Source organism: Lactuca serriola, chromosome 5 (genome assembly GCF_051521515.1).
Source record: "Lactuca serriola cultivar US96UC23 chromosome 5, Lser_US96UC23_V15, whole genome shotgun sequence".
Lineage (NCBI taxonomy): Eukaryota > Viridiplantae > Streptophyta > Magnoliopsida > Asterales > Asteraceae > Lactuca > Lactuca serriola.
The window spans coordinates 12,953,214-12,980,443 of record NC_136412.1 but is presented as its reverse complement, the minus strand read 5'-3'; the positions used below and the strand labels follow the sequence as shown (position 1 = coordinate 12,980,443).

The 27,230-nt window shown below is 39.7% G+C and overlaps 2 non-coding genes across 2 annotated transcripts; both read right to left on the bottom strand.

The window, feature by feature from the left end:
* Positions 1 to 13,483: 13,483 nt before the first annotated feature.
* LOC145056069 (small nucleolar RNA R71) lies at positions 13,484 to 13,590 on the bottom strand. The gene has a single exon (XR_013685607.1). It is a non-coding gene; the product is annotated as a small nucleolar RNA R71 (small nucleolar RNA).
* A 2,669-nt stretch (positions 13,591 to 16,259) lies between these two features.
* Positions 16,260 to 16,366, bottom strand: LOC145055984 (small nucleolar RNA R71). Its single transcript, XR_013685526.1, has one exon. It is a non-coding gene; the product is annotated as a small nucleolar RNA R71 (small nucleolar RNA).
* Positions 16,367 to 27,230: the final 10,864 nt, after the last annotated feature.

The following is a 27,230-nucleotide window of genomic DNA, read 5'->3' as shown; positions in this document are numbered from 1 at the left end:
CAAAACCAATTAATAAACAATAAATCATATATCTTGGTTTTAAGACCATATGATATTATCATCTTGCGATCACTTGTGTCTCATTCCAAAAAAATGATTCCAGCAAGCACGGGTTCACTCTAATGCTCAAAACTTGTTCTTAAGCACTCATGAACATTGCAGCAAACCTTTGCTATGTCTAATACCTTTTAGACAATCTACATACCAATTCATGACAATCTTCATTCATACCTACTTCCAACATATGAACGATTTTGGACCATTCAAATAATTTGATTATTCTTAATAACTCAATTATTCAGGAAGTCAAAACATGCAAAATGAAACAATAGTTAAATAATTAACATAAGACAATAGATTTACTCATAAATAATACTTCTTAATTTAATCATCAAATGTCAATTACATTTATCTATTATATGTTTCAAAAACTATCTAATCTAAACTAATATCGTCTTTCAGCCCAATGCTCCTAGCGTGCTGCAAATGCTTAACCCTGCTCAGTCCCTTCGTAAGCGGATCTGCTGGGTTATCCTCCGGCGATACCCTCTTTACTACGAGGTGTCCTTCTTCTACTCCATGTCTAATAAAGTGATATTTTCTGTCGATATGTCGAGATCTACCATGATCTCTCGGTTCCTTGGTCAAGGCAACCACTCCTTCATTATCACAGAAAATTTCCATAGGCTCCTTTATGGCAGGCACAACTCCAAGATCACCAATGAAGTTCTTCAACCACATCGCCTCCTTTGACGCTTCGCTCGCTGCAATGTACTCTGATTCGCATGTTGAATCAACTACTGTTTCTTGTTTGGAACATTTCCAAGTCACTGCTCCTCCATTAAGGGTAAAGACCCAGCTCGACTGCGAACGGTAGTTGTCCCTGTCGGTTTGGAAGCTGGCGTCACTATACCCTCGCACCTTTAAGTCATCACTCCCTCCGAGGACTAAGAAACATTCCTTGTTCCTCCGATGGTACTTAAGTATATTATTGACCGCAATCCAATGAGCTTTGCTCGGGTTCCCTTGATATCTACTGACCATGCTCAAAGAAAAGGCCACACCAGGGCGAGTACAAGTAATAGCGTACATGATCGAGCCAACTGCGGAAGCATAAGGTACTCGTCTCATCTCAACTATCTCGGCTTCAGTACTCGGACTTTGAGTCTTACTCAACTTGGCATTACTTTGTATCGATAGTTCTCTATTCTTCGAGTTTTCCATACTAAAATGTTTTAGTACTTTATCTAAGTAATTATTCTAACTAAGTCCTATTGGTCTCTTACTTCATTCTCTCACTATCCTTATTCCCAAAATATAGGAAGCCTCTCCGAGGTCCTTCATAACGAAGCACTTCCCGAGCCAGGATTTAGCCTCCTGCAAAGTTGGGACGTCGTTTCCTTTGAGCAGTATGTCATCGACATACAAAACGAGGAAGCTAACTATACTCCCACTGGCCTTGACATATACACATGATTCATCTTCACTTCGTACAAATCCAAACTCTTTGACTTTCTCATCGAAACAAAGATTCCATCTGTGAGACACTTGCTTAAGTCCATAAATGGACTTCTCAAGCTTACATACTCTATTGGGATGCTTCGGATCGACGAAGCCCTCTAGCTGAGCCATGTAAACATCCTTAGCCAACTTCCCATTAAGGAAAGCGGTCTTGACATCCATCTGCCATATCTCATAATCATGAAATGCAGCAATGGCTAGCATCACCCTAATAGTTTTTATTTTAGTAACTGGTGAGAAGGTCTCATCATAGTCAACTCTGGGAGTTTGATTAAAGCCCTTCGCCATTAGTTGTGCCTTATACGTGTGCACATTACCATCCACGTCGGTCTTCTTCTTGAAGATCCATTTGTACCCAACTGTCTTACGTCCGGGCACATTGTCAACCAAATTCCAAACTTGGTTGTCATACATGGACTGAATCTCGCTGTCCATCGCCTCTTTCCATTTTACAGACTCTGGGCCTGCCATGGCTTCCTTATAGCTATTAGGTTCATCTAGATTTATTAGTGTACCATTACTAATATACGTATCCCCTTCGGTAGTAATACGAAAACCATAAAACTGGGGTTGAACTCTAACTCTTTCGGAACGTGTAAGAGGTAAGGACTCGTCAATCGGTTCAACCGGAGTTTCCTCCTCGGGTTGAGCGCCAACATTAGAGGTTCCTTCATCGCTCGACACTCGAATCTCTTCAAGATCGATTTGCCTCCCACTGTCTCCTTGGCTTATGAATTCTCGCTCTCGGAAAACCCCTCTCTTCGCAACGAAGACAACATTGTCACTCGGTCTATAGAAGAGATATCCAAAGGATTTCTGCGGGTAGCCGATGAAAATACATCGCTCACTAAGAGGTTCGAGATTGTTGTGAGTCTCTCGTATTACGAAAACCTCACAGCCCCAAACCTTGATATGTGCCAACGAGGGAGCTTTCCCTGTCCACATCTCGTGAGGTGTTTTGGCAACCTTCTTTGTAGGGACTCGGTTAAGGATATGGGCGGCAGTCACTAAGGCATACCCCCAGAATGAGATAGGTAGTGAAGCACGACTCATCATAGAATGAACCATGTCTAACAGGGTTTGATTACGCCTTTCTGCCACACCATTCAACTGCGGTGTCCTAGGTGGCGTCAATTGCGAAATTATTCTGCATTCCTTGAGATAATCGTGGAATTCAAGACTTAGGTACTCTCCTCCTCGATCGGATCGAAGCATATTCATTTTCCTGCCCAATTGATTCCTCACTTCATGTTTGAATTCTTTGAATTTTTCAAACGTTTCTGACTTGTGCTTGATTAAGTAGATATACCCATATCTACTATAATCATCAGTGAAAGTCACGTAGAAGCGGTTCCCATCCTTTGTGGTAGATCTAAAGGGCCTACACACGTCGGTGTGTATGAGATCCAATAAACCCTCACCCATCTCACAAGTGTTAGTGAAGGGTGACTTGGTCATCTTTCCAAGTAAACAAGATTCGCACGTGTCATCTTCCCTAAGGTCGAATGACTCCAACACTCCATCCTTTTGGAGTTGGGCTATGCGCTTCTTTTTGACATGTCCAAGACGACAATGCCACAAGGATGCTCTACCCATACTATTGGAAGAATCCATACACAACACATCATTTCCTAGATTATCTACAACCATAACAGTTTCATAAATTCCATTACAAGGCATTGGTTCAAAATATAAAACACCATTTAGATAAGCATAAATCGAACCATTCTCATTATTAAACGAATATCTAAATCCTTGTTTAAACAAACCATGAAAAGAAATGATGTTTCTTGCCATATCTGGCGAGTAGCAACAATTATTTAAATCTAAATTCAATCCATTACTAAGCACTAAAGAATACACTCCAATCTTGGTAACAGGCGACGATCTTTTGTTCCCCATGATTAGATTTATTCTTCCATGCTCCACAACCCTATTTCTTCCTAGTCCCTGCAAATCAGAACAAATGTGGTAACCACACCCTGTATCAAGAACCCAAGAAATGGCATGGGATGAATCATTAGATTTAATTATGTATATACCTGCAAAAGATGGCTTGATCTTTCCATCCTTGATGGCTTGCAGATATTCCAGGCATCTTCTCTTCCAATGCCCTATTTTGTGGCAATGATGGCACTCTACCTCTTTTTGGGTTAGGGTTAGGCTTAGTGGGATCAACCTTGGTCCCACTAGAAGAGGAACCATCTTGGGACTTTCCCTTGCGGTGGTTCTTCGAAGAAGCCTTCCTCTTCTTGCCCCTTCCCTTCCCAATAGCCAAAACAGGAGCAACAGACGGATTGGGAGTTGGTGCTACAGACTTGTCCTTTAGGTTGCTCTCAGCAGTCCTTAGGTGACCTTGGAGTTTGCTTAGGGTGACCTATTCCTTGTTCATGTGGTAGGTCATCCTAAATTGATTGTAGCATGAGGGCAAGGAGTGAAGAACAATGTCGATAGCCAAATCTTCCCCAAAGTTGACATTCAACTTGTGAAGACGATTGAAATACCTTTGCATCTTTTGCAAGTGCACGGTTAGAGATTCTCCACTTCCCATTTTAGCAGTGATCATGTTCATTATGATCTCATAGCGCTCTTGCCTCGCGCTTTGGTGATATCTCTCCATCAAGTCTAGATGCATCTCATAATGATACATGTCCTCATAGGACTTTTGGAATTCGGAGTTCATTGTGGCTATCATGATGCACTAGACTTTCGTTGCATCACGCTCATGTGTCTCAAACACAACAATTTCTTTGGGATTGGCAGTTTCTGGATTGATCTTTTCGAGCTTCTCATCGAGAACATACTCCTTGTCCTCGTAACGAGCAATCATGCAAATGTATCTTATCCATTCACTAAAGTTCGATCCATCGAAAGTCACTTTTTGACAAAGGCTCATTAGCGTGAATGAGCTAGTAGCAGCGTTGTTTGCGTTAGACATCTACAAATAGAAAGGAATAAAGTTGATTAGAGTTAAGTCCCTAATTAACACCCAAAATAGAAATTTAGGGATAGGAACCAACAACATTATTTACACATTAGAAAAGGGATACCGTAATCCAACATGCAAATAATTTGGAGGTAAGTGAATGACGATTCACTAATTCTTCACCATGAAAAACATAAGATTTAAGTTTTAAATGTATTGAGAATTCCTAGATTTCTTTGTGATTCATTGAACTTTTCAATGGCATGTTTAAATCTCGATATGCCCCTCTAGTTTGTGACTAGGATACCGAGGATCACAAAGCGGGTGCGAATAACCATGCAAATCTACATGGTGCCTTCATTGTTACAATCACCTATTCGATGTGCCGGTAAAGCACACAAGCTCCACCGAACTATGACAAACAATGAATCACCCTTTGCCACCATTGCTTAGAACCAATTAGTGTGCCGGTTAACCACACACACTCCACTAATATCTAAACAAGGGTGCAAAGTGTAATTTCATGGGATTGCATCAATTCACTTTTCCTAAAGTAACTAAGATTGGGAATTTTATAAAATAGTTAAGTTACTTTAAATAGATTCATTATACTTATTAATGAGAAGAGGTTTGCCCTATCCTACCCATTTGGCTAACGACCCTCCACCAGTCAAGCAAGCGGTGGGTTTGAGTGTACACCCATTAAGCACCATTTTATAGGCAGCAACCTTATACCCACCTTATAGACTGGCTTCGTGAATGAGGCCTACTAACGGTAAGACTAGCATCTTTAATCATACACACACACACACACACACACATATATATATATATATATATATATATATATATATATATATATATATATATATATATATTAAGCTTCTAATAATATATTAGTATAGTGTTGAATTTTATACTTGTAAAATTCTAGGGTTTGAAATTTAAATTATTCAAATTAGACTTTTAATTACAAAACTTAAATTTCAAAACTTGAGGACAAGTTTTAAACTTTTCAAAACATAAGGATCAAATAGCAAATAATATAAATCAACTAATTAGATTATATCAATTTGATCTTATTTAATATTACTTGCAAGACAATCCACCAATTCAATTCAAATAATCAATTGTTATCATATAAGGAAATTATTATTCAACTAATTGGTAATTATCTTTTGTTTGGTCAAGAATATACTCATATATATGTTTAAAATCGGATTTTAATGACCCAAAGCAGTTAAGGTAAGTTTCCTCAAGTAAAACAGCAAGAAATCCTGAAACTCCCTCTTTCTGATGCTTGAACTTGCCGAGTTCCCACTATGGACTCTCCGAGTTGGAGCTACTCGTCGAGTTCATTAGGCAGAATCACAAAATCGAATTTTTCAAGCAACAAGCAATCAACCAATGCATCAATTCAATAGAAATCAATCAAAGCTCTGATACCAATGATGGGTTTGAGCCACAAGAACTTTCCTATGTGCACATGCAAACCCTTATTGCTTGGATCTAGGTTTCTCTAGTTGAACATGCATTGAATCCAGGACTTACAATACTAAATCTAATGTAAACAATTGATTCTAATCATATGAATTAGGATCTAGAACAATGCCTTGGATTACTTGCTTGGTACTTCTTCTTCTTGGAGCTTAGAGTCACAATTGGATAACTCCTATAATGGCTTACAAACACCAACTAGCAAGAAGATGATTTGAGAGAGAGAGAGAGAGAGGAGAGAAATCGGCTCTAGGGTTTCTTAAAAGATAGAGTGTCCGATTTCTCCAACCCTAAGGGCCTATTTATACTATGAGCTCCTAGGGTTTCCCCTTAAACCCTAATTGGATAACTTAGCCTCAAAGCAATCCAAAGATCATTCTAATTAAGGCCTTGGACGATTTTTTAAGATATCCTTATCCTTAAAATCGTCCCTTCCCTTATCCATAAGGATGCATATCCCTAAACACAACTATCACACATTTGATAGTTTATGCCCCTTTATTCAATTAATCTCTTTAAGTCACCAAATTAATTCTCAATTAATATATGACTTATATTAATCAAATAATATTATTATTCCTTTAATATATTACTCTCGTAATATATTAACAATAATATCTCTTCTCTCTTAACAAATCATCCTGTCAAGTTGCTATGGTGAAGGCAACCCAAAAGGACCATGCGCAACCAGGTCAAGTACTTACCAAATATAGTGACAGCCTTAGACACTAATCCAACTGTTAATTAGGGTTAAAATATGATAAAGTTGTAACCATGCTGGACTTGAATGAACACGACGACCTACTGGCATCGAAGACTGAATATGTGACATTTTTCATCCCATGGACGGTCTGTCGGAATATAGCTAGCAGTCGGGATGCGGGATTGTCAGTCCCGTATAGATCTATACACAAAATGCCCACTCTCCCTCTAGGAAACTCTGGTTACAAGAATGTAACATAGCAAGTATTGCCATGTCCTGAATACGTAACATCACATTTTAGTTTGAGTAAAGATCGAATTGTACCCTTTTCTTGACAAAGTAATTTAGACCTCATATACTTATCTAGAAAATAAATTTCTCATTGGTTCATAAATTATACCTATTATAATTTATACATTTTACCCGATTAGCATGATTTCTCATGAGTGTACCCCTTTGCTCAGCATGATACAAAGGAAATGATACCGATTAAAGTAACCTTTTTTTATTCCCATATGTATAATATATATAATTAAGAAAGTAACGGCCTTCGGACAAATAATCCCACCTTAAGTCCACATCCAAAAAAGAAAAAAGAATTAAGGTAACTCGTTAGTCCTAAGCCCTTTAAGTCTTATTTATATATTTATAGATATATGAACATGATTTTGACAATTATAAGTTTAAAGAGTTATAAAAACATTTAAAAGAGTTTATCAGTATTCTTAAAAAGAGTTTATGTGACTTTTAAGTCATTATGGAAGTATTTGATAATCCTTAAAAGCATAAGGAAAACTGTTATGCGATTGATATCACATACAATTATTAACACAATAAAATTGTGTTCAACTTGTATTCCCCCCTAAAAAGCATTTAAAATCATATAAAAGGTAGATTACAGGGGTATGAACTCACTTGATAAGTGGTGATTCGGCCAGCGTTTCATTTCTAGGAATGAGCTTTCTTGACGTAACTGTGAGTTTCTGGTAAAAAATCGGGCTTTACTCAGACATAGTTTCTTTTTCTCGATGACTTCGGGGCGTCGGAGCTTGCTTTAGCTGATAGGGGTGTTACCGCGTCTTCGGGGTGGTTTAGAGTGGCTAGAAAGGTATTTAGAATGAAAGGTGAATCCAAGAATGTAAACCAAAACCGGAGACCTCGCACTCCTTTTATACTTGGCTGAACCCTCGCACTATGTTGGGCGTACCTTCGTATGCTGCGTGTAGGTGCAATGTGGCGTGTGTTCGTAAACTGAGCTTCGTACGTGTCCGGTGCGTGTCAACATGCGAGGTAAGGCGACGTGGATGGCTCCGGTCAAGCTTCTAAGTATGTTAGGCGTACCTACGGAGTACGTTGGGCGTACTCCTCCGGTCCAGTCTCGTAAATTGTGTCACAAACTTCAAAAATTCGTATCTTTCATATACGAGCTACATTTTTGATGGTCTTTATACCTACGCGTAGGTGAGATTATGCTCTACAACTTTCGTTTAGACTCCGTTGGCTAATTTTGACTTTATTTTTAATGTTATATTTTTAACACATCAAGATAGGAAAAGTCCATTAAAAATTCATAACTTCTTCATCTGACATCCGTTTTTGTCTATCTTTTTACCGTTAAGCAACTATTGACGAGATCTTCGATTCTCCTTTAGGTTTTGTCGACTAAAAATGGCTCGATCTTTAATTCGATTTTTGGATTGTACACTGCTATGCTGAAACTTGGAAAAATCATAACCTCCTCATACGAAGTTAGATTTTGACGTTCTTTTTACGATCATTCTTGGTTTAAAGTATACTATAACTTTCATTTAGATAGTTAAGGCTAAAAAGCATTTTATTGAAAACTCACTTTTTACGTTAAACAGTGTTTTGCCGGTTTTGGCGCGAATTTTCGATAGGTCATAACTTCTTCATTATAACTCGGATTTCGGCGTTTTTTATATGCACGGAAACCTTGTGACTAATATTGCCATATTTATGCATATTTTTAGGCAATATTTATTTACATTTTTATTAATATTTTGGTTATTTGCATAGAATTATGGTACTTATAAGGATAAATTGTTATTTGCAGCCAAAGTAGAAGCATTTTTCAAAGAAAGGGACCAGAAATGACAATAATTGGAACTTTGGAGACTTGAAGGCTTAAAAGACAAGAAACCCACGAAATTTTCATATTCACAATGTGGGAAGTTGAAGATTCTCGACGTGAGCAGAGTATTCCAAAAGATATGCATCCGGGTGGAAGAATTCTTGTCGATCACGAGATTATCATATTCATGACGTGAGACTTATCGGTTCACGACGTGAATCCGAAAAATCCAGAAACTATATAAACTCTTGGCCATTACGAATTGGGGACTTTTGGCTGGCTTAGAGGGGTTCCTAGAGACGATTTCCAGAGGAAAAGAAGTTCTGAAATTGGCTTTCAACACCAAGGGAGAAGAAGTGCATAGTTTGATCCATAATTTGGTACACTTTTATTATGTTTTTGATTATGGATGTTATTTGCTTAGTTGCTAGGATGTCCAGCTAAATGTAGTTGCTTCTGTTAGCTAGATGAAGCTGGGACTCATGGAGTAATTACTTTAGCTTTGATGTGCTAGTTGGTTAAGACTTGTGTTGGATTGATTTTACCTAGCATGTTTGTTTTAGTAGTTGATTGCTTTGATATCTTATTATGTGTAGTTGATGACCATCAAATTGCATGAATTAGAATACTTGATAATTTAGTGAATATTAAATTATTGGAGCTAGGATTAATCCAATCTTAGTTAAGCAATTAATTATTAAATTAGGTTGTGATAAAAAACTCAAATTATGACTGTAATTATGTTTTATCAAATCAATCTTGCATAGCTCCAAATTAATCTAATAATTGATTTTGTGTTTACTATTGTGTGACCATACAGAGATTTACATGAATTGATTAATGTTAGTAGATTTAGAACTAAATTGATAATAATGACTTAATTGTAACCAACATTAATTGTCATAGCCAATTTATAATCCATTGAGTGAACGCGGATTCGAACTAATAGAAGTGTTTGTTTATTGACTGAATTAGTGTTAAAGGATTAAGTTCATCTAAACTTGCAAAATTAGATAAAGACCCTTCCTTTGTTAGTAATTAGGTTAATTTAGTAGTAGATAAATTAATCAGTTAACACCGTTCCATGTGATCGACACCTGACTTACCCACCTATTCTATAATTCGGCTAGGTACACTGCCTAGGTACATTTTAGTTAGTTAAGTTAGTTAGGTTATAAAATATAAAATTAGTGGGTACTTTTGTGCACATCAGTGACATATACTACAAATTAGATAAGATTATTTATTCTAAATAATCCTTTATCAAAAAGTCATGTTTGACGTGAAATAATGGGTTGTTACATTATTCCCCCGTTAGAGGGAATTTCGTCCCGAAATTAAGTCTAAGAGATACATATGGACGAATGTGAAAGATACAGATACTTATGTTCCATTCGATCCTCCCATTCTTAAGTGAATTCAGATCCCCGCTATGCATTTTAGCGGACCTTCACTATTGGGGTACAGTTTTGTTTTGTCCTATTGACTTCGTTGTTTAGGATTTCTACGGATTCTTCCACAAAGTTGTGGAACTCGTTTACCTAGATCTAATCGATTGGGATAACAAGAGTCTCGTCGGACAAACACTTTTTCACGTTAAATATGTGGAAGGTAAGGTGTGTTCTATTGAATTCTCGAGGTAGTCAGGGTCTGTAAGCTACTGGACCAAATCAAGTAAGAATATAAAATGGTCTTGTGTACCTTGGATTTATTATTCCACGCTTTTCAAAGCGTATCATGTTCTTCTGGGGTGAGGCCTTCACATGAAGAGGTTACCAACCTGGAATTCCAAGGGTTTTCTCGTATCAAAGTGTAACGCCCCGTTCTAAGAGTAAATTATTCATGGATCCCCGAGATAAGAGTAAGGGCGTTTTCGTCTTTTATGCGCAATGGGTTTTATTAGAGAAGGTTTCAGACCGTTGTATGTTGATAGAAGCATAGGGCTTCTCGCCACCTTTGCATGGATATAAAGTTCGTCGGGAACGGATCTAGAATGAAGGAGTTATGATACTTTTAAGTTATTGACACTTACGGAACTTATTAGAAGAAGTTGGCAAGGAGAGGCCATGCACGCATGGGACACACGTGGGTATGCCCAGCGTAGGTTGGGTTATGCCCAACGTAGATTGAACAGATAAACGCGGAGTCCCTCGACGTACGCCCAACGTAATAGAATTACGCCCATCGTACGTCTATCATCCAGAAACCCTAAATTTAGGGCCAGCCACTATATAAGGAGCATAATGGTTCTCACTCTAGCCTCCATAAACACTCTCTTGTCCTTAGAAACCCTAGATAGCCGTCCCACCTCCATTGTTGGGTGTGTTTGAACTTGGAAAACTTGTTTTGGCAAAGGAGAGTCTAGAAGGAGAAAGTGGAAGTTGTCAAAGAAGGAGTTGAGTGGATGGAGCTTGTGGATCTGGAAAGAAATCATCTTTTGAGGCCCTTTTGAGGTAAAAAGTCTCTGGCTTGGCAATCATTTTGTGTAGATCTATGTGTTGTGAAGTTTTGACATCATTCTTTTCCCAAAAACCTCATCTTGATGCATGATTCGAGTTGGTTGAGATTAGTTGTCCTTTTAGACCTTAGGAGAGGTCTTGAGTAAGAAAAATGAGGTTCCAAGGGCTTTGGTTGTCTCATATGTGATATAGATAGGTCTTAATGGATTAAGACCTTGGATTAAGAGCTTTATGGACCTCCCAAGTAACAAAGTTTGAGACTTTATGAATCCTATTCATATTTGGTCTATGGATCTAAAGTTTGGGCTTAAGAGCTTAAGCCATTAAGATCTTATGAGAAGTTGTAGTTCAGCGGAGTTACGCCCCGCGTAAATGGGAGTACGCCCAACATAGTGGGTTTGTGTCCCGATTCGAATCCGTGAGCATCATTGTATGCCCAACGTACCAAGGAGGGCACGCCCAGCGTACTCCCTCTGTTGGGTTTTCATTTTGGGCCTTAAGAGATTGGGATATTAGAGCTTGGGCCGTGACTAAACATTATGGATGGAGTATTTTGGACTCACTAATTATGATGGACCTTGGATCTAAGCCCATTTCGTGAGGTGGGCCCAATTTAGTAAATTGGGCCAATATTGGATTTCGCTTCGGACTTTTGGTCCTTGGGCCACTAGTGGGCTTGAGAGCTTACCTAGTGTTGAGCCTTTCATATTTTGATTATGGGCCTTAGTCTTGGACCAGATTGAGTCAAGGGTAAATTGGTCAATTTACCCTTGGAAGGATATTGTGCTTAAGCTGATGGTTATTTTGCTGCTTTGGTTAGTTCAGGATTCTTGGTGAGGCGGTGGTTCGGGAATCTGCTTCTTTAGTTTAGAGTTTCGGCAGTTGCAAGGTGAGTTATCGTTACTATATCGACAGGGTCTACGACACCAAGGCCGGCCCTTTTTCGGATGGAAATCCGGGTAGTTGTTTGTTATGTTACTGCTTTGTTATGTTTGCATCCTGGTAGTTAGGATGGTACATGTTAGAGACCTAGTTAGGGTCGGTATCCTGGTTTATAGGATGATGCTATGCTAGTGACTGGTTAGGTCGGAATCCTGGTAGGGATGTGCTACGTATGTGATCTGCTAGATTGGTCAATTTGTTGTGAATTGTTATATGATTATATGTTATGTGCACATGGTTGTTTGACTGAGGTTGGGTTGAGGCGGGTCCTGCTTTGTGCTATAGGCCAACATACCCAGGGCAGAACGGTTATCCTGAAGGCCCAGTGAGCGGTCCGAATAGGCTGTAGGCCCCAAGAGGGAGGACCAGACGTGCCGAGGCTCGGAGAGTGGACCAGGCCAACTGAAGGCTTGGTGCGGGCGGACCAGTCATACTGTAGACTTAGAGAGTGGACCAAGTGGATTAAAGGCCCGGTGCGGGCAGACCAATCACACTGTAGATTCGAGGTATATGGTTAGACCCGGAGGGTGGACCCGGTGGACTGTAGGCCTGATGCGGTGGACCAGTCACACAGTAGACCCGAAGTGCATGGCTGTTATGCGTTCTGTTGCGATATGGCATGTTGTGTTTATGGTATATATGGTTGGTATTTTGGGGGTATCTCACTAAGCTTTCGGGCTTACAGTTGTGGTTTAAATGTTTCAGGTACTTTAGGATACCGTGGCAAGGCAAAGGCATGATCGTACCGCTCCTCATGTTTTATGTGTTTATGATGTGGTTCTAGGAAATACTCTTATAATAAATGTATTGAAAACCTTTTAGTAATAACTTTATGAAATTGGGTTGTTTTTGAAAAGTTTAAATTGGTTGGAATTTTTAGAGCGTTACAAATTGGTATCAGAGCCTTGGTTTGAGTGAATTGGAGGAACATTCGTGTGAATCCAGTCTCAAATCAAGGAGAGTTTTCAAAAGAGACTTTAAAATGATTTTCAAAAATGAGTAAAGGAGGACGCGGAGGTACGATCAGCTGGAGCCAGTAAGTAACCGCAAAATACCATACAATTTTTTTTTATGAGATATGATAGAACAGCATGCTAGTACTTGGCTAGGGATCTTCAGGAATTACATGATAAAGTTGCCTGATTTATGATGCCTGGTAGCCTAGGGTTTATTTCAATGCCCCAAATGTGAATAGAGATATTGTCTTGTTAAGGATGCTTCCTGTGACTTCTAAGGGAGCTGCTAAGGATTGGTTAAAAACACTACCACCTGGTACAATCACTACTTGGGCTTAAATGCGTGAGCAGTTTCTAGACCAATTCTGTCCACCATCCAAGATAGCTAAACTCCAGAAGGCAATAGCCAATTTTGAGCAAAACCAAGGGGAGTCACTTTATGAGGCTTGGGAGCACTACAAGGGGCTGTTAAGGAATTGTCCTCAACATGACCTTAACAATCAACAAGAAGTGTCCATATTCTATGATGGGGTCAATGTAATGACAAGGCAACTCCTTGATTCTCAAGAACCACTTACAAAGAAAAATCCGGGTGAAGTCAAGGAATTAGTTGAATAATTTGCAAAGCATTCTCGTGAATACCACAATCCAAGGAATGAAGGAGTAAAGGGAGTTGGGAGTGCACATTCTGAAGAGATGGCTGCTATGATGGCAATGCTAAATAATATGGACCGAAGGCTGACCCAAATGGACCAATCAGTTTATGCAATTAGAGTTGGTTGTGAACGATGTAATGGTCCACACTTGACTAAAGATTGTAACTTGGATGAGTATGGGAACAAAAGAGTTCAAGTATGCTATTCAAGTGGAGATAAATACGATGAGGACTAGAGAAAACCAAAGAAAGAGTGGTTTCCATATGATGAGTACAAGAGGCAAAAAGAAGAAAAGTATAAGCAGGCATGCCGAGGCTTGTACCAAAAAGAGCAACCACCAACTGAAAAGAAAGTAGACTTGGAAAACATTTTGATCAAATTTATGGAAGCCTCCGAGAAAAGACATGATGACACCGATGCAGTGCTAAAGGAACACAAGAAAATGATGCAAGAACAATAAACAATGATGATTGACCAGCATGCTTCATTAAGAAATCATCAAGCATCAATCCATAATCTCGAAGTCCAAATTGGTCAACTAACTACTTTGGTGAGAAACAAATTATCTTCACAATTTCCCACAAAGAACACTCAATCCGATGTTATGGCTATTGATACTGAAGAAGAGGCAATCTCTGAGTTTTTGGAGGCACAAGAAGTGGAACCAAAGCAACCCGATCCAAAGCGGAAGAAGCCAAGGCTCGAAAATGAAGACATTGCTGAAACAGTAGACTCACGTCATGAGTCCTCCATGCTCACGTCGTGGACCCGGTCTGAACAAAAAAAGACAAAATTCGTTCCTGTTTATCAACTGCCTTTTCCATTCCCGTCCCGAGGTAATCTTAGTCCACTTGAAAGGGAACATCTGGAGTTTATTCAGCAAATAAAGGGTATTCCTATTAACACCCTGTTTATCGATTCGCTTTCAAAAATTCCAGAATACGCGAAGTTTTTACAAGACTTAATAGACACTCGTTAGCAACTAAAGAAGAATTCTAAGGTGATTCTAAGTGAGTAAAGCTCAAGAGCTGTATTGGGAGAGTTACCTAGGAAGATGGGAGATCCTGGACGCCTCACTCTTCCATGTGAGTTTGGTAACAATTTGAAGACTTATGCTTTAGCTGATTCTGGGGCTAGCATAAATTTGATGCCCTATTCATTCTATCAAAAGCTGAATATTGAGAAAATGACGGCTACAAAAATGACCATCCACATGGCCAATCTTTCGGTGACGCATCCAAGGGGAATTATAGAAGACATCCTTGTTAAAATTGGGAAGTTTTTTTTCCCAGTTGATTTTTTTATTATGGATATGAAGGAGGATGCAAATGTACCACTCATTCTTGGTCGCCCTTTGCTGTAAATACGGATGGCGCTTTAGTCGATGTTTGTAAATCTAAGCTTACATTGAGGGTTGGTGATGATAAGGAAGATTTTGGAATACAAGATGGATTTCTAGGATATGATGTTAGAGGTGAAGTGTTCAATATTGATGAAGAGAATGAACTTGAAGAATTAGAGAAGCTTATGGAAGAAGAAATAAAAACAATTCAACAAGTCAAACGCACTAAACCAAGAGCATCAATTCCATTTTCTGTTGAAGTCATTGCCTACACAAAACCAACAATTTTGATGAGTGAGGAACACGATGGGTTCTCAAGTGATGAAGACGAGGTTACTTCCATGGTGACGGTTCCAATGGTGAAAGAAGAGAAAGTTCCTATTGAGCTAAAGAAGGATGAAGAAAAGTTGGGAAAAAAGGCCAAAAAAGAAGCTTGACATAGACGAGGTGAGGGCTAAAAAGGAAAACTCGAAGAAGGCGTACATTAGACGAGTTCAAGCCCTTTGGTGCCACCTCTTGAAGATCCAGAGTCCGCTCTTCACAAAAAGAAAGATAAGAACATGAAAGAAGATTAAACACCAAAGAAGACACCCTTACAAGAATTCAAGTCAGTGTTCTCAAAGAAGCCGGGAAAGAAAATGGAAGAGTCGAGTTCATTTTTAAGGAACAAAAACAAGGTTGAAAAGTTAGATAAAATACCTATCCTAAACGAATCCGAATACGAATCTGAAGCCGAGTTTGGACTTTATACAAGTGAACCCGAGAACGAGCCAAGAAAAGAGATGGCGAATATTGAAGAAATGTCGATGGGAGCTCATAGAAAGAGAATTAGAGAGGATGTTGGTCAGGGTTTAGTACAACCTGCCATTCCTGCCACTGCCACATTCGAGCTGAAAGGACATATCCTCGCTGCACTTAAGGATATTCCATTTTATGGAAAAGATCATGAGGATGCTTTTAAGCATCTAGATGAGGTCAATGACAATGCGGATTATTACAATGTCCCGAATGTGACTAGGGATATTGTTATTTAAGGATGCTTCCCGTTACTTTTAAGGGAGCTGCTAAGGATTGGTTAAAAGCACTACCACCAGGTACAATCACTACTTGGGCTCAAATGCATGAGCAGTTTCTAGACCAATTCTATCCACTATCCAAGATATCTAAACTCAAGAAGGCAATAGCAAATTTTGAGCAAAACCCGGGGGAGTCACTTTACGAGGCTTGGGAGTGCTATAAGGGGTTGTTAAGGAATTGTCCTCAACATGACCTTAACATGCAATAAGAAGTGTCCATATTCTATGGCGGGGCCAATGTAATGAAAAGGCAACTCCTTTATTCTCACGGACCACTTACAAAGAAAAATCTGGGTGAAGTCAAGGAATTAGTTGAAGAATTTGCAAAGCATTCTCGTGAATACCACAATCCAAGGAATAAATGAGTAAAGGGAGTTGGGAGTGCGCATTCTGAAGAGATGGCTGCTATGATGGCAATGCTAAATAATATGGACTGAAGGCTGACCCAAATGGACCAATCAATTCATGCAATTAGAGTTGGTTGTGAACGATGTAATTGTCCACACTTGACTAAAGATTGCAACTTGGATGCGTATGGGAACAAAAGGGCTCAAGTTTTCTATTCAAGTGGAGATAAATACGATGAGTACTAGAGAAAACCAAAGAAACAGGTGGCTGCCATATGATGAGTACAAGAGGTAAAAGGAAGAAAAATATAAGTAGACATGCCGAGGCTTCTACCAAAAAGAGCAACCACCAGCCGAAAAAAAAGCAGACTTGGAAAACATTTTGATCAAATTTATGGAAGCTTCCGAGAAAAGGCATGATGACACCGGTGCAGTGGTAAAGGAACACAAGAAAATGATGAAAGAACAGCAAACAATGATGATTGACCAACAAGCTTCATTAAGAAATCATCAAGCATCAATTCATATTCTCGAAGTCCAAATTGATCAACTAACTACTTTGGTGAGCAACAAATTATCTTCACAATTTCCCAAAAAGAACACTCAATCCCATGTTATGGCTATTGATACTGAAGAAGAGGCAATCTATGAGTTTGTGGAGGCACTAGAAGTGGAACTAAAGCAGCCTGATCCAAAGCCGAAGAAGCCGAAGCTTGAAAATGAAGACATTGCTGAAACACTAGACTCACGTCGTGAGTCCTCCATGCTCACGTTGTGTGCCCGGTCTGAATAGAAAGAGTCAGAATGCGTTCCTGCTTATCAACCGCCTTTGCCATTCCCGTCCTGAGGTAATCTTAGTCCACTAGAAAGGGAACATCTGGAGTTTATTTAGCAAATAAAGGGTATTCCTATTAATACCCCATTTATCGATCCGCTTTCACAAATTCCAGAATATGCGAAGTTTTTACAAGACTTGATAGACACTCGTTAGGAACTAAGGAATAATTCTAAGGTGATTCTAGGTGAGCAAAGCTCAAGAGCTGTATTGGGAGAGTTTATGAAAGTGAAACCCACATCTTTCGATGGCACTGGAGGTGTCATTTCCCTAACCCAGTTGTTTGAGAAAATCGAATCTATTTTCGAAATCTATGCCTGTTCAGAATCCGAAAAAGTAAAGTTCGTTGCCTGCACGTTCACCGATAAAGCCCTGACTTGGTGGAACGGCCGAGTCAAATACCTAACCCTACCTGTAGCCAATGCTATGGGTTGGGAGGCCATGAAGGAACTTCTGCTTGCAGAGTACTGCCCGCGGGGCGAAATGCAGAAGCTAGAGCATGAACTCTGGAACCTGAAGATGAAGGGTTCCGATATCGTCGCTTACACTTCAAGATTTGATGATTTGGTGCTACTCTGTCCGGGAATGGATACCCCAGAGAGTAAAAAGATTGAGAGATTCATCTGGGGTACACCCAGCCATCCAAGGGCAATGTTTTAGCAGCGACGCCAGATACCTACGACAGCGCCAAATGTTTAGCGCAAACTTTGATTGACCATAGTGATGACCTTGAGGAAGCAGCCACCACTCCTGAGCCGACAAAGAAGAGTGGTGAGAAAAGGAAATTTTGGAAGAAGAAGAAGAGTCAGCCTTCTCAGGTGTCCTCGAAGAAGCAACAAACGGTGGCAGTCCGTGCTGCTACTGCCCCTGCTGCTGTTTCTGTCGTTGGTTCTACAGCTCAAGCACCTACCAGTAGGTATGCTGGTACCCTTCCCCGATGCGATAAGTGTAACTTCCACCATAACCCCGGCCCCTGCCGTGATCTGTCATGCTCCAACTGTGGTAAGAAGTGGTATACGATTCGATTCTGCAAAGCACAAACCTAATCAACAACTCAAACTTCCGGAGCGGGTGTTGGTCAGGCCTGCTAGGGATGTGGTGAAGTCGGGCATTTTATGAGGAACTACCCCAAAGCGACAACAACTGGCAACACTGGGAGAGTCCTAGCTTTGGGACGAGAGGAGGCAGTCGCTGATCCCACCGTTGTCTCGGGTACGTTCCTTCTCGACAACTCTTATACTAGCATCCTTTTCGATTCTGGTGCTGAACGTAGTTTTGTTAGCCATTCATTCAAACGCCTTCTTAAACATAATCCCCAACCATTAACCGAAACATTTACTATCGAGATGGCTAAAGGTGAGAAAGAGAACGCTAACGATATATTCATAGGCTGTACCCTTACCTTGAACGACCTTTCTTTTCCTATCGATCTTATGCCAGTCTCCATAAAGAGCTTTGATGTTATCATTGGCATGGATTGGTTGAGTCCCAATCATGCTGATATCATTTGTTATGAAAAATCCATCCGTCTCAATCTCCCCTCTGGCCAGACTCTCATGATCTATGATGATAAGTTTAGCTCCAATCTTCGCATCATTTCCTGCAACAAAGCTCAAAAGCTTCTATGAAAGGAGTGTCATGCATTCCTAGCCCATGTAATCAACGAGAAACAGGAAGTTAAAGACCTCGAGAGCATCCCCGAAGTCTGTAACTTTCTTGATGTCTTTCCTGAAGAGCTTCCAGGAATTCCTCCCGAACGTCAAGTTGAGTTTCACATCGACCTAATTCCTGGAGCTACCCCAGTAGCTAAATCTCTGTATCGTTTAGCGCCAGCAGAAATGCAGGAGTTATCCAGTCAGCTTAATGAGCTACTCAGCAAAGGGTTCATCAGACCAAGTTCCTCACCCTGGGGAGCCCCGATATTGTTTGTAAAGAAGAAAGATGGATCCTTCCGGATGTACATCGACTACCGTAAGCTGAATAAGTTGACTGTCAAGAACCGGTATCCTCTTCCTCGAGTAGATGAACTCTTCGATCAACTTCAGGGAGCCAGCTACTTCTCGAAGATAGACCTCAGATCAGGGTACCATCAGCTACGAGTTCATGAGAATGATGTTTCCAAGACAACATTTAGGACTCTATATGGTCACTATGAGTTCGTAGTGATGCCTTTCGGTCTAACCAATGCACCGGCTGTGTTCATGGACTTGATGAACCGGGTGTGTCGTCCCTTCTTAGACAAGTTCGTCATTGTGTTCATTGACGACATACTTGTCTACTCCATAAGCGAGGAAGATCACAAACAACACTTGAGATTAGGTTTGGAAACCCTTAGAACGGAAAAGCTGTACGCGAAATTCTCCAAGTGCGAGTTTTGGATTCGAAAGGTAGCTTTCCTTGGTCACGTGGTAAGCAAGGAAGGTATACACATGGACCTGTCTAAAATCAAAGCGATAGAGAATTGGTTGGCAATAAAGACACCTACAGAAATCCGTCAATTCGTGGGTCTCGCCGGCTATTATCGGAGATTCATCCAGAATTTTTCCAGGATCGCCAAACCCTTGACCACTCTGACACAGAAAGGTGTACCCTTTTGTTAGGGTGAAAAGCAAGAAACTGCGTTCCAAACGTTAAAGCAAGCCTTGTGCAGCGCGCCTATCCTGTCCCTGCCCGAAGGGACGGAGGACTTCGTTGTCTTCTACGATGCGTCCAATCAGGGCTTAGGCTGTGTGCTTATGTAAAGGGGAAAAGTTATTGCTTATGCCTCGAGACAGCTGAAGGTACACGAAGTTAACTACACGACTCATGAATTGGAGTTAGGAGCAGTGGTCTTCGCACTAAAGATTAGGAGACATTATCTCTATGGAACCAAGTGCACAATCTTCACTGACCATAAAAGCCTACAACACATCTTCAATTAGAAAGACTTAAACATGAGGTAGCGACGATGGGTAGAGCTGCTCAGTGATTACGAGTGTGAAATCCGCTACCATCCCGGCAAGGCCAATGTGGTAGCAGATGCCCTTAGCCGAAAGGAGAGTTCAAGCTGCAAGGCAAAGACATTGACGATGACTATCCATTCCCACTTATCTGCACAGACCCGAGAAGCCCAGTTGGAATCCCTAAAACCAGAGAACATGTTGAATGAAGTCTTAAGGGGAATGGATAAGAAGCTTGAGATCAGAGGTGACAGAGTCTATTGTTTAATGAATCAGATCTGGACCCCAAAGTTCGGAGGATTCAGGGAGGTTGTTATGAACGAAGCTCACAAGACCAAATAATCTGTTCACTCGGGTTCGCACAAGATGTACTTGGACCTCAAGAAAAAATATTGGTGGCCAAACATGAAAGCCGAGATCGCTACCTTCGTGGGCAAGTGTCTGACTTGCCCCAAGGTAAAAGTCGAGTATCGGAAACCCTCGGGTCTGCTCCATCAGCTCGAGATACCTGAATGGAAATGGGAGATGATTACCATGGATTTCATCACCAAGTTACCCAAATCTCCGAGTGGGTACGATACCATTTGGGTAATTGTTGATCGTTTGACAAAATCCGCTCACTTCATTCCGATCAAAGAATCATTCAAGATGGAAAGACTTACACGAACCTACATCCAAGAGATAGTCCGACTGCACAGTGTGCCTGTGTCCATTATCTCCGATCGAGATAGCAGGTTTACGTCAAGGTTCTGGAAGTCCCTTCAGAAAGCTGTTGGAACTAAGCTGGATTTGAGTTCTTGTATAACAACAGTTACCACACCAGTATCAAAGCTGCCCCGTTCAAAGCCCTCTACGGCCGTAAGTGCAGATCCCCTCTGTGCTGGGCCGAGGAAGGGGACACGCAGGTAGCCAAAATTCGAGTCCCCGACAGTGCTCTCACTGGTCCTGAAATCATTCGTGAAACAACCGAGAAAATCATCCAAATACGAGATCGACTGAAAGCTTCACGAGACAGACATAAGAGTTACGCCGATAAACGACGGAAACCTCTGGAATTCCAGGATGGAGACCGTGTCCTGTTGAAGGTCTCGCCCTGGAAAGGCATGATACGCTTTCAAAAGCGCTGAAAACTTAACCCGAGGTACATAGGACCCTTCGAGATCCTCGCTAGGATCGGTCTTGTAGCTTATAAACTCCGATTACCCCAAGAGCTTAGCAACATCCATCCTGTCTTCCACGTCTCTAATCTTAAAAAGTGTCTATCCGATGAAACACTCGTGATTCCTCTTGATGAAATCAGGATCAAAGAAAGCCTGAACTTTGTGGAAGAACCAATAGAAATCATGGATCGAGAGATCAAACGTACGAAACAAAGCCACATCCCGATAGTGAAGGTTCGATGGAATGCCAAGCGGGGACCCGAGTTCACTTGGGAGCGAGAAGACTCGATGAAACAGAAATATCCGCATCTCTTTCAAATTCCATGATTTGTATCTTAATTTTTAAATTTCGGGACGAAATTTTCTCTAATGGAGGGATAATGTGACAACCCGTAAATTGTTCCATCATTGTAAACTGTTCCCGTTAAATAAAACCGTTTGTATTTTAAATTTTTCCGTTAACTTTTGGGTTCAGCTAAATAAAGTGAGACTTTTTTTTATGACTTTGTGAGTGTCCAAACCCATTAGAAACGCACAAAAACACCCTTGCTTTTTATTCGGAAAAATTTAGTTACGACTAAGTTGTAATTACGACAATTAAATCTGGTATGACCATAAGCCTCGTTTAACGTCAGTATCGGGTAGATTTCCACCGGGCCACAAACTCAAGCCTTATATAAAGGATGAGTGGACCTTCATTTAAAGCCTTTTGCCCACCTCATAACTTTCTCTCACTACTCTCTCTCTCTAAAACTCGACTTTGATCCAAAAACACCCTCTTTCAAGTTTCAAATTGGTAAGTAATCTATCCTAGTATGTTTCTAAGCTTGTTTAGCATGCAAATCTATGTTTAAAATTCCCAAAACCATAAAAAAACTTGTGTTTATGGTTTGGGAACATCTCCCAAAAACCATGAACTCCTATAAGAGGGTTTTGAAGCCCCAAAACCCTTCCAAATCACTTCCAGTGCTTAGTTAAGACCTTTGGACTTGCAGGAATGGACTTAGAGCACCAAAATCTTTCCATTTGGGGAGTAAACTTGAGTTTATGGCCCAAGAACATGCTTGGACCATAAACCCTTATTCATAGACCTTAAACACCTTTTAAGGTGTTAGATTGCCCCTAAACACCTCCAAAAGCTTCTATGAGCTTCCATGAGTGCATAGAACCTTATATTCCTTCATGAGATGCACCAAAACATACAAAAATGAGTCAAACTTGATTTTACGGCCCAAGAACATTCTTGGACCGTAAAAACCACTTCTTAGATCATAAACACCTCCAAAGGGTGTTAAAGTGCCCTTAACACCTTGTATGGCTTAGAATTGGGCCTAGAACTTTGTATGCTTAACCTACAATCACCAAAACACATGATTCATGGAAAAACATGAGTTTATAGCCATAAAATCATGTGTTCAAGGTATTAAACTCACCAAGAACACCTTCATAGACCGTAAACTCTTTTTCCAAGGTCAATTCAAGTCCCGATCACTTCCTAAGCCATGGAATCAACCCTAGAACCTTCCTTTATGCATTGTAGGACCATTTAGCATCCAAGAACACACCACCCATGAGTTTACAGCTGTAAACTCATGAGGATATGGTCATTGGACCGTAAACTCCCCTAAAGGCTTACTCTTGAAGAGTAAACTCCTCATCTAGGCCCTACACATCCTTTAATGCTACCCGGATCACTCCTAACACTTGAAATAAAGTGTTTTCATGTATCGAAGTGCATATTCTTATCTAATTAGTAGTTCAAAGTCTAATTAGATACAAATTTGTATCTCTTCATATTACATAGGAACCTCGCGCGTAATCAAGCCCCGAACAGACACTTAGAATCCTAGCCGACACATTTCTCGTCTGGTGAGTTCATACCCCTATCCCTTTTTCTGTGTTTTCAATGTTTTCAAGGGGGGAATACAAGCAAAAGTACATGGAAATCTTGTAATTAAACTTATTATTTCATTTGATATGTTTCATATTCCGTATGCTTTTAACACTTGCAGAGTTAGTTTTCAAACGATTTGTGAATCCCGTTATAAAATGTTATATTTTATATTTCACAAATGATTTTTCCATGTCATTACTGTTAAAAGCATTAGCTTAGTACTTTTGATTCATCCTCAGTAACACTCCACAGAGATACGTGAATGGAGGACCACCACCTTTTGTAACAACATTGTCGCATTATTACTTGTAAATTTGCTATTCTTAAAAATTGGAGACACGTCCTCAGAAACACTCCACAGAGATACGCGAGTGGAGGACCGCCCCTGTAACCAGAATCTCCTGGAGGGAGAACGTAACTTGAGTGTATAGATCTATATGGGGCTGACTACCCCGCACCTGGCTGCTAGCTACAGCCGAACCGAAAGGATCAAGGGTGAGGAAAGTCATAAAATGATAATGGACTTCTTATTGCCATATCTAGTCTATCATATGGTTATAGAACTCGCAATTTGGATAATAGAGATTTACTTGTTAGTAATAATGAACCTAGTAATTGGTTTACTTCCTACATATTAGTCTTATATACGTGTTAAGGTAACTAGGTTTTTAGAATACTTCTCTTAACACTGCAAGTATGGTAGATACTTGTACATTTCCTTCAGGATTGGTAACCAACTTTTAGGAAAATAAGGGTTTTTTCCTGGGATAACATAACTGTTCTTCACCAACTGTGTAACATTGGATAACTAGACTTTTCTTATAAGAAAATATGGGATTTTCTTGTATAACAACTTTTTCAGAAAACCAAAGGAAACTTGTTCATTTTCAGAAAAAAAACCGCTTATAAACTCACCAGATTTATGCTGATTTTCAAACTGCTTGTATTCTCAGGTCCGCATTAGACAGGTACCTCACGATCTTTTGGAGAAGATGGAGCGACTAGAAGTCACGTCTTAACTTTTATTCATTTTGGATGTATATATTTATAAACATGTATAAGTTGGTTTTCAAACAAATGTAAATACTTCTATGTAATGTAATGATTGTGTTTACTACGCTTACTATGTACATTGGTTGTGATACTTAACATGATGTCACCTCCGCCTCGGAACGTTTCCGACTTTGGTTTCGGGGTATGACAACATATCTCTTCATTTTTTGTAGATGAGCTGTGACAGAATCTCCGTCCCTCATCTTGGTCGTTATCATTGAAGTGATGATCTCGTACCTCTCCTGTCTGGCACTTTGGTGGTATCTGTCCAGCAAATCTTGGTGCGTTTCATAGGGATAGTAGTCCTCATAGGAGTTTTGGAGTTCTGTAGTCATAGTCGCGAGCATTATGCAATGGTCTTTCGTAGCATCTTGCTCACAGGCCTCAAAGGCAACGATCTCCTTGGGAGTAACAGTGTTGACATTCACCTCCTTCATCTCCTTGTCAAGGATATACTCCTTGTCTTGGTAGCAGGTAACCATTTGGATGTTGCGGATCCAATCATTAAATTTGGTCCCATCGAAGATCCCCCTCCTACACAAATTCATGAGTGAGAATGAGCAAAAAGAGGTTGATCCTGAAGCGTTTTTGTTGTTTGAGTTAGAAATATGAAACGAAAAAGAGACAAAGCTTGATTTGATAAGAATCCCTAATTAAACACCCAAATGAGAAATTAGGTCTAGGATCCAAAAACATTATTTTCAATTTAGAAGAGGGATGTCGTAATCTAAACAACAAATAATTTGAAGGTAAGTGAATGACGATTCACAAATTTCCCCCATGAAAAATAAAAGGAATTAAGTTTTAAATGTATTAAAAGCTCCTAGATCTTTTGAGATTCATTGAACTTTTCAATGACATTTTTAAATATCGATATGCCCTTCAAGTTGGTGGCTGAGATACCGAGGATCACATACAAGGTGTGAATAACCATGCAAATGTACACGGTGCCCTTAATGTTGTAGTCACCAAATCAATGTGCCGGTTAGCCACACATGCTCCATTGATCTATGAGAAACATCAAGTCACCCTTTTCCACATTTTCTTAGAGCCAAATTAGTGTGCCGGTTAACCACACACGCTCCACTAACGTCTTAGCAAGGGTACAAAGTGTAATTTCATGGAATAGCGTCAAATTCACATTTTGTTTTCTAAAGTAACTAATATTGGGATTTTATAAAAGCATTTAGTTACGTTATTAATCATTATACTTTTAATGAGGAATTAGTTGCCCTATCCTACCCATTCGGCTAACGATCCTCCACTAATCAAGGAAGTGGTGGGTGAGAGTGGACACCCATTCAACGACCATTTTATAGGCCATAACCTTATACCCCCTGCTTATAGATCGGCTTCATGAATGAGGCCTACTAACGTTAAGACTAGAATTTATCTTATACATAGATAATAATTATTCTTATAATATTATAATAGTATAGGGGTGAGTTTTAAACTTGTAAAATTCTAGGGTTTGGAATTTAATTATTTCAAAATTAAACTTTTAATAAAAAATTTAAATTCGAAAACTTGAGGGAAAGCTTTTAAACATTTCAAAACTATTTAGATCAAAATTAAAATAATACAATTAAACAATTAATATGGTGATTATCTAATTTTGACCTTATCCAATTTCATACAAGATAATTGATCGAATAATTAAAATAATTAGGGTTTTATGAAATAAGGCAATAATTATCCAATTAAATGATCAAAATCTTTTATTTTGACTAAGATAATCACTTGGAATCAATAAAATTCGGATTTTATTAATTAAAAACATTTTCGGTAACTATCCCAAGTCAATATAAGCCAAAATCCCGAAAATCCATCTGTCTGACAGCCCGACTCGCCGAGTCCCCAATTAGACTCGTCGAGTTCATCTGACTCGTCGAGTTCACTTTGGGACTCGATGAGTCTGTTAGGCAGAAGGCAGAAACATCGAATTCAAGAAATGAAGAAACATGCAATGCATCAAATACAATAGAAACCAAGCAAGGCTCTGATACCACCTATGGGTTTTAAGCAAAAGAACATTCCTATGTATACATGCAAAACCCTAAAGCTTTGGATCTAGGTTTCTCTATTGTACATGCAAATTTATCTAAAGCTTGCAAGCCCTAATCTAGCATACTATAAAAATCGAAATCTACAACTAATACAAGTTTAGATGATTACCTCTTGATAGTAGCAAGAATCTTCAATCATCAAGAGCTTAGTATCACCATTGTAATACCTCTAATGGATCACAAACACCATGGCGAAAAGAGGATCTAGAAGGGAGGGAGAGGAGGCACAACTTCGACTATAGGAATTCTAGGGTTTCTTCTGGTAGCCGAAATCTGAAGCCCTAGGGGCCCTTAAATAGCTGAGTTGCTAGAATTTCAGTCAAAACCTTAATTGGATAGCTTAGGCCCTAAGGAGCTCCATGAACCTTCTAGAATAGGGCCCTTGGACAATTTCAAGGTGGGCTTCTACCCTAATTTCATCCAATCCCTTAATCCACCAGATCCATAGCCTAAAATCAATTATATTATAAATGGCAATTCGAGTCCCCTTTATTTTATTAATCTTTTTCAGCTACATAATTAATTCTTGGCCAATATTAATTAAACAATATGATTTCTCTTTTAATATATTATTCATATAATATATTAATAAACCATACTATCCTCTCTCTTGATAAATCATCCCGTCAAGTTGCTTTAGTGAAGGCAACCCAAAAGGACCATGCACAACCGGGTCAAGTACATACCAAATATAGTTATGGACTTAGACACTAATCCAATAATAACTAGCATTACATCAATTTGGTAGATTTTTGGTGTCTCAAGG